This window comes from Bombus terrestris, chromosome 9 (assembly GCF_910591885.1).
Source record: "Bombus terrestris chromosome 9, iyBomTerr1.2, whole genome shotgun sequence".
In the NCBI taxonomy this organism is placed as follows: Eukaryota; Metazoa; Arthropoda; class Insecta; order Hymenoptera; family Apidae; genus Bombus; species Bombus terrestris.
The window spans coordinates 16,182,767-16,200,031 of NC_063277.1; the positions used below are offsets into that span (position 1 = coordinate 16,182,767).

General features: G+C 37.3%; 1 long non-coding RNA gene across 1 annotated transcript; it reads left to right on the top strand.

Moving 5' to 3' along the window:
- The first annotated feature begins 4,866 nt into the window (after positions 1-4,866).
- Positions 4,867-13,003, top strand: LOC110119583. Its single transcript, XR_007225215.1, has 2 exons — positions 4,867-9,336; positions 9,418-13,003. It is a non-coding gene; the product is annotated as an uncharacterized LOC110119583 (long non-coding RNA).
- The last annotated feature ends 4,262 nt before the right edge of the window (positions 13,004-17,265 follow it).

The following is a 17,265-nucleotide window of genomic DNA, read 5'->3' on the forward strand; positions in this document are numbered from 1 at the left end:
GTGAAAAGAAGACGAGTTCTTTGGATAAACGGAAATTAGCCTGATTAAAGCCGAATATTATGAATTACAAACGCGAATCGTTCGTTCGTTCCCTCGTTTTGTCTCTACAGCCGATCCCTAATTAATCTTTAACTGCATCTTCGTCTCAAATCTAATTAAGCAGACAAATTATAAATTAACAAAGAGAAATACGAGAAATATCTTAGATTAAATTAAAATTATTTTCTCATATTGTAAAATATCCAGTGTTCCTGCATTTTTCGCGTCATTTTTTATCCAATGGTATCTTCCTGTGGTTTAAAAAATTGATTGAGATCGAAGAAGACACGAAAAATACGGTTTTATCTGAATTTTGTTCAAAAACTTCTTAAAAATTAATCATAAAAATGGAGATGTCACAGTTTTACAAATTAATTCGTTTTACAAACTAAACAAAACGTTGCGAATTCTCCCCTAATTGCTCTCACACATTGAAAGCTTCGGAACGCCCTACGGTGGCCGAGCCAAACGGTGTTTGACTTCGTTTGAAGCACCGCAACGCGCGAGTCAAGATCCTTCGACTCGATAAAAGTGTTTTGTCATTTTTATACGAAAGTAAGAGGGTTGCCACGAGGGTAGACAGATGGAAGAACGGGCTACGGATCCTGAAGAATGGCTACCTGGTCCACGTGGGTGGTCCACTCCTGTTTTTCTTTCTATTAACGCCGTTGATAGCTTGTTGGCACACAGAACGTGGTGCGCCAAGCCAAAGAAACGCGAAAAACTTATCAACTTCTTTCCCAGAAGAAACGCACGTCGTAAAGAAACGTACTAAAGAAGTTGAAAATAATAATTTGATTATTATTTTAGATAATTTCTTAACATCAAATTCATCCAAAATAATTTTCCAAAATCAGAATCTGTTTATTTTCGTTAATAAAATATCGAATGGCGAAGCAACTGCTACAAACACGATGAAAATAATTTGCATATAATTCTACAGAATTTCTGAATATAAAATTCAACATTCCGCTATTTGCTCGATTCCAATGATCGGTTCGATGATCGGTTCACCGGTGACGATCATTTTTATTTTACCCTATCCATCGCCGTTCCATCTTTCGATTCGCGAAAATATCTCTCTTCTCGATATTTTGACTTCGACCTTGCCCTTCCATCTACGCAGAATAGAAAAAAAAGTCTTCCACGTAAAAGACCAACGAGTTTCGCTGAAAATCCAACAATCGCCGATTTCTCGAGCCTCGGACTCTTTCTTCTTCGGCTCGGCCTAGAAAAATATCTGGACGAGCATGCGGCAACCTAAATACCTGTCATCGGGCATAGGACGAGTGGCACGAGATTTGTTGTTTCAAGGCTTTGCGAAACAACAAACCGCCGCACCACCGAGAAGTCAATGTATCGCGGAGCGAAAGGAAAATCAGGTGCGTTCGCGGTTGGGTCACGTCCGAAAAACACCGGTCATTTTTGTCTGCCAAGTGGACGGTCGTAAAAATCACGATACGAGACACGAACACGCGTGAATGGCAGACGCGTCTCGTAAATGTTTCGCGTGTTTCGGCATAAATTAGGATGGAAATTTGATTTTGTCAGGTCAGAAGGAGAAAAGCAAGGAAAAACAGAGTTGTAATAAAATGTTTAGCTTTCTAAAGATTTCTAGTCAAAATATAACCTTATTGATCGATGGAAAATTTCCAAAAATACGGATCTATCGCACAAGCGTAAAACTAAAATAAGCATCGAGAAATCTTTGGAAGCACCAAAAGTCTGCCGATGTTCGAAACGCGATTTAAAATTATTCGTTTCATCGCGTGAAATGATAATATCGTTTTAACTTGCAAATTAACCAAATTCCTATTATTATAATAAAAAGCTGCGGCCAAATTTCCAACAAACGTCATCGCTAATGCGTACTGGAACTAACCAACTGGAACTTTGTGAAGCTCTGCGAAAAGAGAAGAGACCGAGTCACATTCGTACTCTGAATATTTTTCCTCTCAAATATTCCTCCTTTCTGCCTAGTTTTATATTCCACGTTCTTACTGACTTATCGCCTAGAAAAACGAAGAACCAACCCGATGGACAGAAGTCAGTCCAAAACTAACTCGGAGAAGATCTTATTCGTAGTTGTGGGTAGCAGATCGACAAATCCGTGTCTCTGAATGCGAACGACCGAACAAGGAGCTTGTGGGCCGTGGCCGAACGCCGTTAAGTCCGTACAAATCTTAACCTGTGACTTCGTAAATCGTTGTCACAACATTTGCGCGAGAGAAGAGCGTGAACCGCATTAAGCATCGGCATAATCAGGGCAAAACCAATTTCTTTGGCCTAGGGAAAGCCCAGTTCCATGTACATTTCGAGTTTAGGCGATCCTTTGCTTCTCTGAACGCGTCGCGAAGATAAACTTGATAATTTCTCAGTACCATACGGATGCTTTTTTAAATACCAAAAAGATTTCTTATTTCTCTTTCAAACTCTATCGTTTCATCGTTCTGTTTACCACGTTGCTGTTCGCACGCTCGTTCGTTCGCGATAGATACAAATTTTATTATTACACTTTTTACTCGCAATTTTCATTTTATACTCGTGCGAAACATTGATACGAATATAGGCGACGAGTAGAAGATAAATAAAAGTCATCTGTCAAAAAACAATATTCTCACGTTGCACTGCATGCAATTGGTAAAATATAAATTCAACGTTACAGTTGCAACGTGCAATATTATTCCCAAAAAGATTCGATTAAAAAGAGATGGTAAAAAGGTAGTATAAAAGACAGACCTTCTACCAGAAATGCTAATTATCACGATTCTCCGAAGGATTCAATTAAATACCTTTGTATTTTCTTTTCTTTTCATCGCTCATTTTGATGAACCATCGTGCAAAAGCTCCATTCGTATCTGTGTACCTTGCACGCTGTTATATAAATTCATTGCCTTCGACCGGTGCCAACATCGCCATAAAGAAGAAGCAATTTTCCAATCACTTCGACGATTCGCTTTAACCAAGATTCATCCCCGTTGCACGATTCTTCGCGGCAGCACGATCCTCGAGAACGTGCGACGAGTCTATTATTTTTGCCAGGGGCCGAATCCGGGGGGTAGCTCGGCTCGTCCTGGTCGTAGATAGGCCGACGGTCGATCTCGAGGGCCGCAAATCTGGCGAAAGCTCGACGAAGCACGCACAGCACGTGACTCCTTCGAGGGCTCGGTCTGCGTCGCCTCGACCACGATAAAGCACACGCGGTGTATCGTTTTTTAAGTGACTCAATTTCGTCCTGCATCCACTTACGTCTGCCCTTCCTCCGATCGTTCTTCCACACTGTTTTCATCCCCGTGTAATTTTGTCGGGGCTCGAGGGTCTTTGGAAACGACGCTTATGGTCGAGAATGATACTGTTCTCGTCGCGTTTTGTGGGAATAGACACGCGTGTCGCGTTATTAGATGCATGTGACCGTTGATCGAACTACTCGAAAGAATTAGAATAATCGTTGGAAAGGAATTGCCTGGGTGAACTGCTGATATTTTCTGTTCTAATTAATAGAAATAAAATAATTATTTATTTATCTGCGCGTTCTTTTTTCTTTTTTTTTTTTTTTGTCGCTGTAATTTTTCTCTTTCGCATTGTTCGTTTCCTGTAGTAAAGAAATGACAGATTTATTGGTAAAATTTATTCACCTCCGTCGATCTTTCATCGAACGATTATAGAAATTTCTGGGTAAGTTAAAAGACTAATTAAAGTGTATTTTGGTTCATATTAATAATTGCAATAATATTATAATAATATAGTATTAATAATATCGGTTAAAGATGAGGGAGTTTATGTAGAAAAATATGCTAAACGCATGCCGGCAAGTAATCGATGTATCGTATATTTAATTTTAATACACTGTTCAGTTTATCGATAAAACGAGATTTTAATCTACTTTAATAAAATGCTTCTGTATTTAGCAAAATTTACTTAACATTAAAAATTCATTAAAAGTAATTCCGCGTAAAATCACGATAAATATTGCTTTCAGTCGAATCGATCTTTCATCGATCTATAGATTTTCGCAATCCTCTGAATTTTTATCCCAAACGTCGTGCTTTCGTTTCACTAAAATACCAAAACTTTGAACGTGTTAAACGGAGCTCGATATAAAATCGATAAAATCGATTCTTCCATACTATTTTCAAACCGAAGAAATTTCCTAACAATACGAAAAGCCGATTAAGTAAAAAATAATGAAAGCAGCCGAAAGAACGTCACGAGGTTAATATTCTTCGAAGTGAAACACTTTTACTTCGTGAACCATCGGACTGATACAATTATGTTACATGTATGTACCTATCCCGAAGAACTTCGAACCTATTGATATTCACGGAACAAAAATATCACGATAATTCGGTTTTATCTACGCCGCCTTATCTTCCCCATTATTATCTTAGTTTCAATACGACGTGAGCGATATATCTCTCGGTGCAGAAAGTATAAATAGCTGGAAAGCGTGGGCAAAGCTCGTCGAAAATCGCGACGCTAGTCGGTTGTTTGTCATTGCGGGAAATCGGTAAATATTTGCAAGTAATAACCGAGTCGTTGGAAGGATCAATAGAGCACAATTGCTCGACGACGTCTGCCAGACATCGGGATCTCGTACCTTCGAATCGTTTGCGCAAACTTTTTAACCTGTAAACGGTGTATTCCACAGCTCTACACCGAATAGAATTATTCCGACGATTTGTCTTCTTTCTTTCTTTCTTTCTTTCTCTCTGCTACTGAGAAAAGCAAATTCGACGAACGAAATGAAAGTCCACTTTGTGACGGAGTGGCCCTTTTTCGGGGAGTTTGAAAGCGGTTAAAAAACCAGGTTTGTAGTTTCATTCGCCGAGTCATAAACTGATCGTCGTGTTTCGTCGTTGTGAAATAAAAAAACGGATGAGGTGGCAAAAAAATGTATTACGGACGAAGAGTATTATCGAGCGTGTTAGGAACGGAGAGTTTTATCGAATTTGATATCGCGAAAGGGACAGGTAATTTTCTTTTTTATGAGTCTTCCATACAAAAACAAATTAGGCAAATTGAAAAAGAAACTCAACGAATATCGTAAAATTTTTAAGTTTTACAAACTCATATAATCCCAACCATAAATATTTCTCACATAAATGTCCATTTCTGGCCTACCGTTAAGTAATAGGACAAATTGACAACGATACTTCAAACTGCTGAAAGGACTGACACTCTATGTATCATCACGGTTGAAAGTTCGACAGGCTGACAGGTAAATAAAATAGACGATGAACAACACGATGATAAATAACGTAATGAATACAATAGGAAGAACTAGTCATGGGCTATGTATAAAAGGTGAGTGATTCAAGGGGGCCAAAGGTTTTAACCAATTGTGTAACCCGTTAAAAATAACAAACTCGATGACCAAATAACAAATACGGCGTAAAATCCTAGTTTTCTTCATAAACAATGTTATCTTATTCAACGTCAAATTTCCACGGGAGACATTAGTCACATAGTAAACACTTTTGTTTATAATTTTCTCTCTATTTTGTTATCGATTTTCTGGAAACGAGGACAAATTCGGTTACTGGGTACACATACACTTTGTACTCTTCGGTCTTTCGAATTTGTTATTCATTGAGTCGAATTGTTCATCGTTGGCTGACTATCGATGGACGAGCATCGAAGCTGACCATGACAAAGAAGTTTTTAATCTGAGAATAATGTGTTACATCGTGTAGCAAATGTAGAATATTTTGTTCTTTTTCTTTCTACGATAAGATAGCGATAATAATTTTTGGCTACGAATTAGAGATAATACAGCAAGTCGTTTCTTAATATTTTGCATGGGAAAGGCGATTAGCGTAGCGGCACATAAGTCAGAGGACAATTCAAATCATGTTGTTGTCTTGCCTCGGAGTATCAAGACCGTTAGATTATAAGTAACGTAAGAACAAATAGAATCCGGACGAAACAATGTCACCGCTATAAGCAACCGTCGAATAAAGACGAATTCGAATGTCCTGACCTGTATAAAACCTGGACGCGATCGCGAGCGACAGTACATATCGAGTATCTAACGAGCGTCTATCGAGTTACGCGACGAGCATTTACGAGTATATATTCCGCGATTTTATTTTGCGATTTATACTTCGTACTAACGGCTCGCGTTTACGGCTGTGTATTAATTTATCGCTTTAAATATGTTCGACGGTTACAACAACAAGTAATCTCGTCATCAGTCCTCGCGTACCTACGTCCCCTTTACATAAACATCTACAGCAGTATTAGTTTGTGCGAAAAGTTTCTAACGTTTTAAGAGGAAATAATAGACGCAAGGTTTATTGTTTTATATTATTTCGTCGAATTACGTACGATCAATTTTGTTCTGTTTCGCAGATTTACTTTCACGTTTGTACGAAGCTGCACTGTTGTAAAAGCACGTTTGCGAAAGAAAGACAGAAGAAGGACGACTTAATACGTTTAGACGATCGATAACGGAAAATCGTCTAGCATTCAAGATTATTTTATAATATTAGCTATTTTTATACAATCCGTAGTCGTAATTCGTACGTAAAGTTTACGTAATTTCGTAATTTTCTACGATGGAAATATAATTTTCTGTAATTAATTGATTAATATTTGTCAGCGGTATCGGTTATCAGCACGTGTGATTAGTGGAAATATCGAGTTAAGAACTAATTAAAACAAATCGTACAGGTATTAGCAGGGAAAATATATAAAACAAGTAAGTACGAACACTGCGACGATATTTCCTAACACGTTGAGAAAACAGGTCTACACTAACGCAAACATCGATTCAGAGAATCTGTACATACGTTCCAGTAAACATTTCTTTATAAATATTTGATCGCTAATATTGAACATGTTTAATGTTCCATCTTCATTAGTTGTGCGCTTTTATTTCCACGAGTCTTGCAAGCACCTTTAATCGACCAACCTACAAGATTCATCTAATATTTGCACCACTGGTATTATTTACAATTTTCAACGAGTAATTTATCATCTGCTTACGAACCACAAAAATATTATCACAAATACAAAAATATTTATAGAAGTTTTACTTCTTTTACGATCCTGTCCCTCGCTACCTTTTCACTATTTTGCCATTTCCTTTTCTTTCTCCTCCATGTAATTACTCGATTCACCGAACTATCTTTTCATTGTTCTTTGAAACGCTGAAAACCAGGATATATACGTAGCTAGGGATACAAAGAAAGATTTATTAAACGACATTCCCATATTATCCTACGATATCCCATTTGTATTTCTTCAACGACAACAAAAATCTTAATCTCCGGTAGAAACTTTGCGAACCCACATTTCCAAGAACCAAGTAATTTACCAACAGGAATTTTCCGTCTATTAACCCTTTTCCGTCTATTAATCCTTTTCCGTCTATTAACCCTTTTCCGTCTATTAAACCTACCGTCAATAAAAGTACCGTCTATTAAATAACCAAAACATCGTAAAACACCGTAAACCGTTATCGTTTTTAAATTGCAAGTAATTTGGATAAAAATTATGGCTAGCTATCCTCGCGGCTATCACCCCGTCCATTAGTTCAAACAACGGAGAAAAGCAAATGAGATAACTACCGGCGATAAGACTAATTAAATTCGTGGTACAACAAAGTTTTTGTTCGAGGAAACGAACGGCCGAAGATTTTTCGATATTTTCCAACGAGAAAGGGCGATCCTGTGTCGCGGGGCGCGTGTATAAAAGCAGCACGCTTCGGAATCGATTGTACAAACAAGAACGTCGCTAGTATGTGTGTGTGTGTGTGTGTGTGTGTGTGTATGTATGCGCGCACCCTCAGCCCCTGGGTGCCGATCTTTCGTTAAATTTCCGTTTCATCGTTTCCGTGCAAACGTACCGCGAAAGGTAAAAGTTTTAAGCAGGCCATCAGGCCAAACCTGAAAAACGTTTGATTTTCGTCGTTCCTCTGCCTCGTTACTCATTCCCATGCCCCTCTTCTCGAACACACCGATACTTCCTACGAACGACCGGTGGAAAACACATTTCTATTTAATTGACGAGGAATCGGTGGAAACGAAACGCGAAAGCTTCCTTCCTCTCGTTTATTTTCCACCTTTTTATCTTTCTTCTTCCTTCGAAGTTTCACTCGTTACAGCTATCCTATGTCCCGTGATATCGCTGTTGTCATCGAATATAGTCAAAGTGTTAGGTTGTCCGAAAAGTGTCTTCCTTTCGCAGACGTGTTTTTTACAACAGTGCGTTTTTATACAAACGTGAAAGCAACTCTGTGAAATGTCGCGGTGTCTATCTCGACAGAACAAAACGGATCGTACGTAATTCGAGAGAATAATATAAAAGAAAAAACGTCGCGCGTTTATTATTTCCTCATAGAACGAAAGAAACTTTTCGGACAACCTAATAGAAAATTCCATCTATTTGCTCCTTTCGTTCGAACTTTTCTTATCGGATAATAAACAGATTATCGTCGTTGGATCGACGGCATTTCTGCTTCTTCCGATTGAGTTTCACTGCGAATACCATCTCGTCCTTAAGAGATATTTCATTGTGTAACTTTTGAGAATATTTTCTTACACGCAATAAGATTAGACGGGACGAGGTTTATCTTTATTTGTCAGATTTTCTTCAACTTTGCAAGATGTTTTAAGATTAGGACAGTTAGAGAGAAACATTTTTAATCAAAACGGAAAGCGTAGATAAAAATTTTCATCGACGTCATTTTTAAGAATATCCATTAATCCCTGCATTTACGTGTTTTTGCCAAACGAGAGACGTTCCGTGACATTCTTTGGCGACTGAAATCGGTCGTTTGCGCCATCCCAATAAAATTTTTCATGACGATGATAATGTAAACTCACATTTAATTCAGTTTCTTGCTGGCAAAAATCAAGTTTTATGAACATGGAATTATGACACTGCCCGAAAGATGGCAAAAGGGCATCGACGAAAACGAACAATACCTAATCGAATGGAGCTATGTTTTTAAGCAAAAATTTGGAATTTTCCTTATTTAAAATACGCAATCGCTTAGTTGCCAACCCTCGACGTCGCGTCAATCGGTAGCCGCAATTTAATTAACGTTACCGATCATCGTAACGATCATTTACCATCGATAAAAGATCGAATTTCTATCTTTTACCATCTTAAAGAGTAACCCTGTTTCTCTAACCAGCTATTTTTCTACCGAGATCTGGCGAAAAATCTCGATACCTGAACGTGTCTCTTGAAAAACCAGACGAATCAGACTCTCGTTACGTGACGTAAAAATTGTTAAGGGTGTAACACGAAGTAAAGAACGATCGATGAGCACGTGGAAAGAGACAGCAGGTGTTGGATGAGCGTGGCCGATCAAACGGCTCGAATTGGCAGCGATTTCTCGACTGACAACTCACCCCCTTCTTGTTTCAGTCAATTTTAATAATATCAGCCCGTTCTGTACGCCTTCGTGCACGATGACTCGCACGATTTTACGACGGCTTTCAATTATCCGGGGAACCATACTCCCACGGGCCGCTGCCCTCGCGAAATATCGATCCTCGTGCTCTCGACTGCGTGGCTGCCGGAAGTGGGTGGAACGAGGAATTACGTTACGGAGGCGAGACTCGACGATAATCGTCGCTGCACTTTTCCAGATCGTACTTGCGCGTCATACAGGCAGGAAAAATGTATTTAGAACAACGTGGAACAAGTTTATCGGGATGAATAAACAGCGAATTCTTATTTTTACAGACTCAATCGGACACACGGAATTGAAATAAAAATTTATTTCGTCCAATGTGAATCACAATAAACGCTATGCTTTCGATGTTTCCTACGTTTCTGTATGTTACGTTCGTTTGCCTTTCGAAATCGGCTACGAATTCATAAATGTCCGCAGTCGTCCAACATCTTTCGGACGAAGGAAGAACATCTGCGATAGATTTACGAACGCAACCGTTTTAAAGGAAAATTAAAAAGGCCGGGGAAATATATTCGTTGTAATCGTCGTTGTCCAACCGAGTGCGTAGTTAAACCGCGTGCACGTGAAAAAGTGATTAGCGATCAACAACAAAGTGCAGGATTATTTGCCGGGAAGAAGAACTCTCCGAAGGGAGAAGTATCGTAAATGAAATGCGTAGAAGGAAAAATAATACAGATCGACCCTGACCACGCGTATTCGGTCGGGGTTACCATGTTGGTTGGTTCGCAGGTAATCGCCACGAGAACTTACGCGGAAGATAAGCTTCACTGAATTCCGTCGTCGTATAATAAAACGTTGGAAAAACCCGCGTGTCAGGTAGGAAGAAGAAACAGTTTCTTTTAGAGGGAAACGTGCGAGAGGAAACCTAAAATCCTACCATAAAACGATAATCGACTTACAACAGCGGTACTTTGGCTCAAACGTGTTCCGAAGAGGCGGTAGAAAAAGCGAGGAAAAAGGGACGATAGTCCCAGATGTAGATTTTTTTTCCTCTCTTTTGTCTTTCCTTTTCGTTTTTTTCTTACTTTTGGAAAGACAGTAAACCGAACCAACCATCGAACGACTGCCATACAAAGAGCTTAGTAGCAATTTTTATAGTCGCATGGACGAGGATTGGAATTGTTACAATTAACAGGCAATTTCCTTGATAAATTTTTCGATGGGACGTAGATAATACGAAGAAACCATTGATATAGAATTTATAGTAAATCGTTGAAAATATCAGCGTGGTTAAAATCTCTGATTCGTAAATTTGTTGAGAAATTTTCCAAATTTACAATGCAGCGATTTGTGCAGAATATTTTTGTCATATACCTTTTTAATTCTTTCGTGCGAATTCCATGAATCGCTTTCCTAAACGCACCACGCAAAGGGAGAAGCATCGAGACTAAAGCGAGAAAAGATTCGATTCGTAGCAACGGATCGCTTTATCGTAACACATTTCTCGGTTTTTACCTAAGCTTCGATCGAAACAATGTTTTGCTATCATCACCTACACTATGGTATACATATATCGAGCCTTTTACTGTTTCAGACGATCTTCGTGGGAGGCTGTGCACCGAAGACAAACAGCCATACACAAGAATAACATCTTTCGCGTTCCGCTAATCACAACACTCGGTGCTGCCTGTACACAGACGTAGAGACGACGATGGAAAAACATAGCGCGGTCGTCGTTCGAGCCGATGGAAAAAGTACCGTTTCTATCGGCGGGTTAATGAAGTGGCCTGCGCGCAAGAACTGTTTTTGTTCAAAACATACGAACGTAATTACAGATAAAAATCCATACTATTTTAATCCTCATCTATTCTTCCTTTTTTTTTTTTTTTTTTTTTTTTTTTTTTTTTTTTTTTTTGGTAATTGGTAATTTGGCAAGACTATTGCTATTTTAATACAGCGATTTGCAAAATGAAAGGACGATACGAATAATAAATTTACCAAACACGCGTATCACGATCCTACAGGGATTTTGTAATATCTTAACAAATAGACAGACAAATCATCGATCCGACAGTTTTCTTCGTGTACATTTTCTTTTATTAAAGTCTCAAGAATATACGTGTACATATGATTATGTATTAAAACAATCCATCCGAAAATGTGTGACACTGAACTATCTGATAATCATCCTCTTTGTGTATGTATAACGCTTTGTGTATTTTCTAACTCGACGTATAAAACCGTGACAACACATTTTAGCCACAAGTGAAGTATAATACGTATAGAGGTGAAAAGATCGTGAGGGTTCTATTTAGTACCTTTAATGGAAAATTTGACGCGCTATAATTATCAGGCTACGGTTATGCTTAACGATTATGGACACCGGTTATTCTTAACTTAAGTGTTAGGAGCATCCAGTAGAAAGGTCACTTTTAATGCGAAATTACCCTCCGATCGGTTGTCCGATTAAAAAATACAATGGAAACCTGAGCGTTCGGCACGATCTTAATGGCACTTCGAGAATTATTTGATCGAGTAATTACGGATGCGCAGTGCGTTTCGATCATGCACACGGTGTATAATACAGGCCACGATATAGCCAGGCTGTAAATTAATCTTTCGTCCACAGTATCCTTGAAACTGAAAGCGTTTTTTATGCAGAGAAATTAGGGGTGAAAAAACGGGTGAAAATTCCGTTTTCGACGATTAACATCGCGTCTAAACTTTTCCACGAAAAGAGTTACATGATAGGAATTACATGGAAATTTATCGAGACTTAGATATTAAATAAACATTAAATTCGCTATGTGTACTTTTATTTCCGAGTTCCACATTGTGAAACAGAAAACGATCGATGCTATTTCATTTACAGATCGAGAAGCTACAAATATATTAATCATCGTTAATGCAAATTGAAAAATAAAAGACAGATCGTAATATAAATATAAATTTGTATTTTGACGTGTTACATGAAGGACGACGATATCAAAAATGTTCTCGTACACACTTAACCGAGCTTTTAGATTCTTATACGCATAGTTGTATTTTTCTGTCAACTTCATTGTCCTGACACTCGAAACACGATCGTTAGAACTTTGCTATATCATGGCTCGTACTATCTGATTATACATTTCATGTAAATATCGTGATTACGTTGATTCGTGCGATCGTTAAGTACTCTATTTAGGTATACGTGAATTACAGTTACTATATGTATATATATATATATATTTTATTTTTCTTTTTACCGTGTATAAAGTAATTAGCAAATGAGATAGACCCCGTTTTTAGAAACTTGTCCATTATATAAATTAGATTCGAAATTATCGTTATAAGTTACGATCATAGCCGCGTGTCACTGAAACTTATTCCATGGGAATAAACGTCTAAACATAGAACAATAATAATAGTAAAATACTGATATAATAATAGAAACGTAGAAACGTCTTGAATAAAATTACTTGCATCTATGTAATTCCTGCTATCGCAGGAAAAAAATGATTTTTCAATGAAAATGCTAAATTTCGTCAAAATTTGATAAAATTCTAATGTAAAATTTGCAGATACGATTTATTAAAATTTCACAGACATTTACCAAGTCTATCTCTACTTGAATTACCCTGCCACCCTCTGTAATCTATTTCTTCCCTTCTTTTTCTCCATTTGTTCATTGGAATTTTTTGTGTACTCGTTAACAATGAGACAAGTATTGTGCTACGTAAATTCCAAATGAAAGTTACTTAAAAATTAAATAACAAAACTTTTAGATATTTTATATATACCTATACATAAATATACAGGCTGACCCACGAATTGGTCGCCACGATTTTTCAAACATTACCGATTAACCGACAAGAAAGTTAATCAACTTTCAATCGGCTTCCAAGTTATTTATATCGCGGTTTGCAGCCGATCGAAAGCTGATCAACTTCCATTCGAAACATTTCTGCGTCATATTACTGGAAATGGTGGAAATATCGTGCACCACCCTGTATATATTTTGTATGAGAAATATTTGTATTATTCTAATGATATTTTGAATTACAGAGAGCCTCAATTGTGTCGAATCGTGGAACACATTTTTCTATAAATATGTATGTTTAAAATATCCTGGAAACGAGCGCGACAATAGGCGCAATGCTCGAACAAATTCAAATAGGCGAACAAATTCCTAAAAATGGAATGAAAATCACTGTATAAAAAAAATAACAGAAAAGAAAATAATAATAAACGATACTCTGAAATTACCGAGTGAATACGATAAAAGAGAGTAAAATAGCGTTTGCTAAAAAAAAAAAAAAAATTGTTCATCGAGAAGGTGCAATTGAAATGGGAATTTCGTCGGGAAAAACAGCCATCGATTACCGCGAATCGAATTCGTGCGAATTTGAATAAAAGATCGACTGCGAATTCCCGCCATTTTAATCTGATCAAATTTCGCGTATCGATAAGTTTGCGCAAACTAAATCGGTAACAATTCATGCAATACACACACGCAGAGAAAGAAAATAAAAGATATTGATCACTCGTGTTGCTATTGGTTAATGCTAGATACATTCGTAATGATCAATCGTTTCCCATTCAAACATCACACGCTATCGTTAAATACGAATCGGCTTACGACGTTGCAAATTGTTCTACGATTCGTCGAATCGCACGGATTTCTGTCTTACGAATCTAATTGTAAGAACTATAGTCTTTACATGTTCCGATCGAATTGGTAAATCTATTTACGAAAATAGAACACGCTATTGCAAGTTCGAGTGATCCGAGTTCAATGTCCACTCGAACAAGAAAAGATACTAAAAGCAACGATCGATGATACAATTTATTTACAATATCGCGTTGCACGGGTGTGAATTAAAATGCTTAAAACAATTAGAAAATTGCGTATCCTTGCGATCTAACAGAAAGAAGCAGATAGCAGATATGACAAAATTAGATATTTATCGTCGAATTCCTAACTCGTTATGCGAAATTACGAAACAAATTGCGATAGGTACATTCCTGATAAAAAGAAAAAAAGAAGCAAATCGAATAATTCTATATCGCATTTTAATCTGAGCCTCCGTTTTTCAGATACAAATGATCAAAATTTCGGAGTGTAGCGCGAGAATACGTACGTTCTCTCATTCAACTTCGATCATACTTGCGTCGAAAACGAAAATTCAAATTGAAAAATGATAAAGGACACCTCGATTGTTCCTTTTTGCGTCAAAAATGAATTGGCCGTAAAAATGATTAAAAGATGGATTAATTTTCTAATTATTTTGAGCACTGAAACTGTTCAATTGTCACGGTTGGCTCATCGCAAACGACAGATTCTCTCATCTTTATATATATACGATATCGAAAAATAGAAAGTAAGTTTCACGAAATATCGATGAGTGCTCGGTGATGAAAGTAATATCACTTCGTTTATGAAAATACTGCTTTTACGACGAGCTTCGGCCCTTAAACTACTTTACGTGCATAGTATGTGTATATATGTGTGTTATAATATATTTGTTTAATGGGAAATAGATAACACGAGAGACGGAATCTCCGTAGATCGTAATACAAGTCGTTAATTGATTAATTTGTAGCTATTAACTGCCGTTTACAAGAAGAACGCTAATTTCTAAGTAGACAGAGATTCGATCGCAGAAATCGTTCGTTTAATCCCTTTGCCGAGACGATAGGAAATCAGGCGAGAGAAATTAAACGAGAAAAGTAGAAATTTTGTTTTGCCCATTAAAATCAATTTATATGTACTACGACATTGAAAAAAATATACAGGACAATTAAAATCACAGCAAAGAGATTAATCGTTACGCGTTACTATGTACAATGCTGTATCTACATTGTTCATAAAAAAATATATATTTCCGCTATTACAAAGTTCCAATTCTCGAACGAGGCTTTCCCGAAAATTGCGGAATACCTGTACAAAAATTGGTAACACGATCTTTAATAACGTCCATACACGATGTGGAAATTCAACGAGCGAGCATTGCGCTCTCTTGGGTTTCTACAATCGAGACAATTTTGGCGAAACATCGACAAAAGCGAGAAAAAGACCAGCTTCGACGAATAACAATGCGCGAAGAGTAATTAACATAATAATACTAGACATTCAACTTTCGCGGAAAATTGATAAAACTTCGTCAAATGGAGGGATCGATGTTCGAAGAATGTAATAAAAATTCATTTTCGAACCTACGTTTCTCACGGAACAACCAATTGTTCTAGTTCCAGCTACCATTCTGGATCATCGAGAAACCTTTAGGGGAGAAAATTCCAAAAAGTACTCGGTACACCGTTGATTCGATTCGAAACGGAAAAGAAATCAACGTATTAACCCGATTACGTGGACTTTGTTCTTAGGACAAACACCAGCGTCGCTGATCTTCGATCCATGAACGGAACACGCAAGCTTATCGATCAGCATCCTCCATTGCGAAGGCTAATCAGCGAAAAATATAACTCAGCGAACGATCGCGCGGTAGTTTCATCCCTCGCGATTCTAAAATCGATGCGCTTCGATGCAATCGACAATTTCAGAAAGAAACTGAGAATTTTTCTTTAAGCGACTGAAGCTATGCAACACTTGGAAATTTGTAAATTGGAATATTTGCGTGCAAAACAGAAATTTTTTAAGGCATCCGATACTTTAATATTATGCGATATCACTTTTATCGATTTTAATCGAAACAGAATTCTACGCTTAATTAGAATTTATTATTTTAACAATATAATTTTGATTCGATTTTATCTTATTTTTAGTTCCTGATCTGGGAATAGATCGCGAGGGATAAGAGTACGCGCTTTTCCAGCGAAAACTCATTTAAATCGTTTAACAAATCTAGCAAACTTTCAGGCACGTTCGACGGTATAATAAAAATCTCGAGGAACCGTCTTCTAACAAAATTGGGACGAATGAACGATCACAGGTAAGGTTGCGAATCAGTTTTATCAAACCTCGTTACTAACTCTCGAATAATCGAGAGATTATCCTCGCGTTAATCTCCTTAAAGCGTTAATCTCCGATGAAATTTATGACACGAAAAATGTAGAAAAAGAGTAAGATTATAAATAAATCGAGATTATCCGAGGGTTGAAACAATGAGGTTCCCTCGATTTCTTTTCCCAACGCTAACTGTATGTACAATATTACTTAATCCATAAAAAAAGTTATCAAGCTTTGTAGAATTGCAGAAATGTTCGTCTTCTCCGTTTCATTGCAATCCACGTTCTTCGCAGTAACCAAAGCAATGTCTAAAAGTTAGTCATTTTATGACGCTCAAACAAACGACAATTGTAGAAATCGTTTGATTGAACGCTTGTCACGCGTTATGTTTCTTATTATTGAAACAAAATGTCGTCAAGATCTTTCAAACTCGAGTAATTTCAATAGAACAAACAAATTGATTTAAAAGAATTAACAAGCATTTGTTATCGCTTATCAAACAACTTCAAACTTATTCTAAAATATTTGTTACTTGTTTGAAAATCTTTTTTTAAAAACTATGGCCTAAGGTGACACAGATAGAGAGCTTGATACTCTTCTCGATCATCGTTCATGATTTTTCGCCCTTCTTCGTTTTTGCGTAAAAATTTGACAATTTTTGGAAGAGTTGATCTAACGTCGTGGACTTAACAATTTCAAATCTGTCATTCATTATGCTCCGATCGAAGCGTTCACATTCGTCAAATTCGTGAACGCTTTCACACAATCGTTCAATAATATCTGCGATATTCAAAGAATTCAATTCCAGAGATTATTAAGGAATCTAAATACTCTGTTGCCAGTTTCTTCAATCTCCGATCGCTATAAACGTTCGCAAACTCTTCCAAACCATTCCAACGCTTCGAAT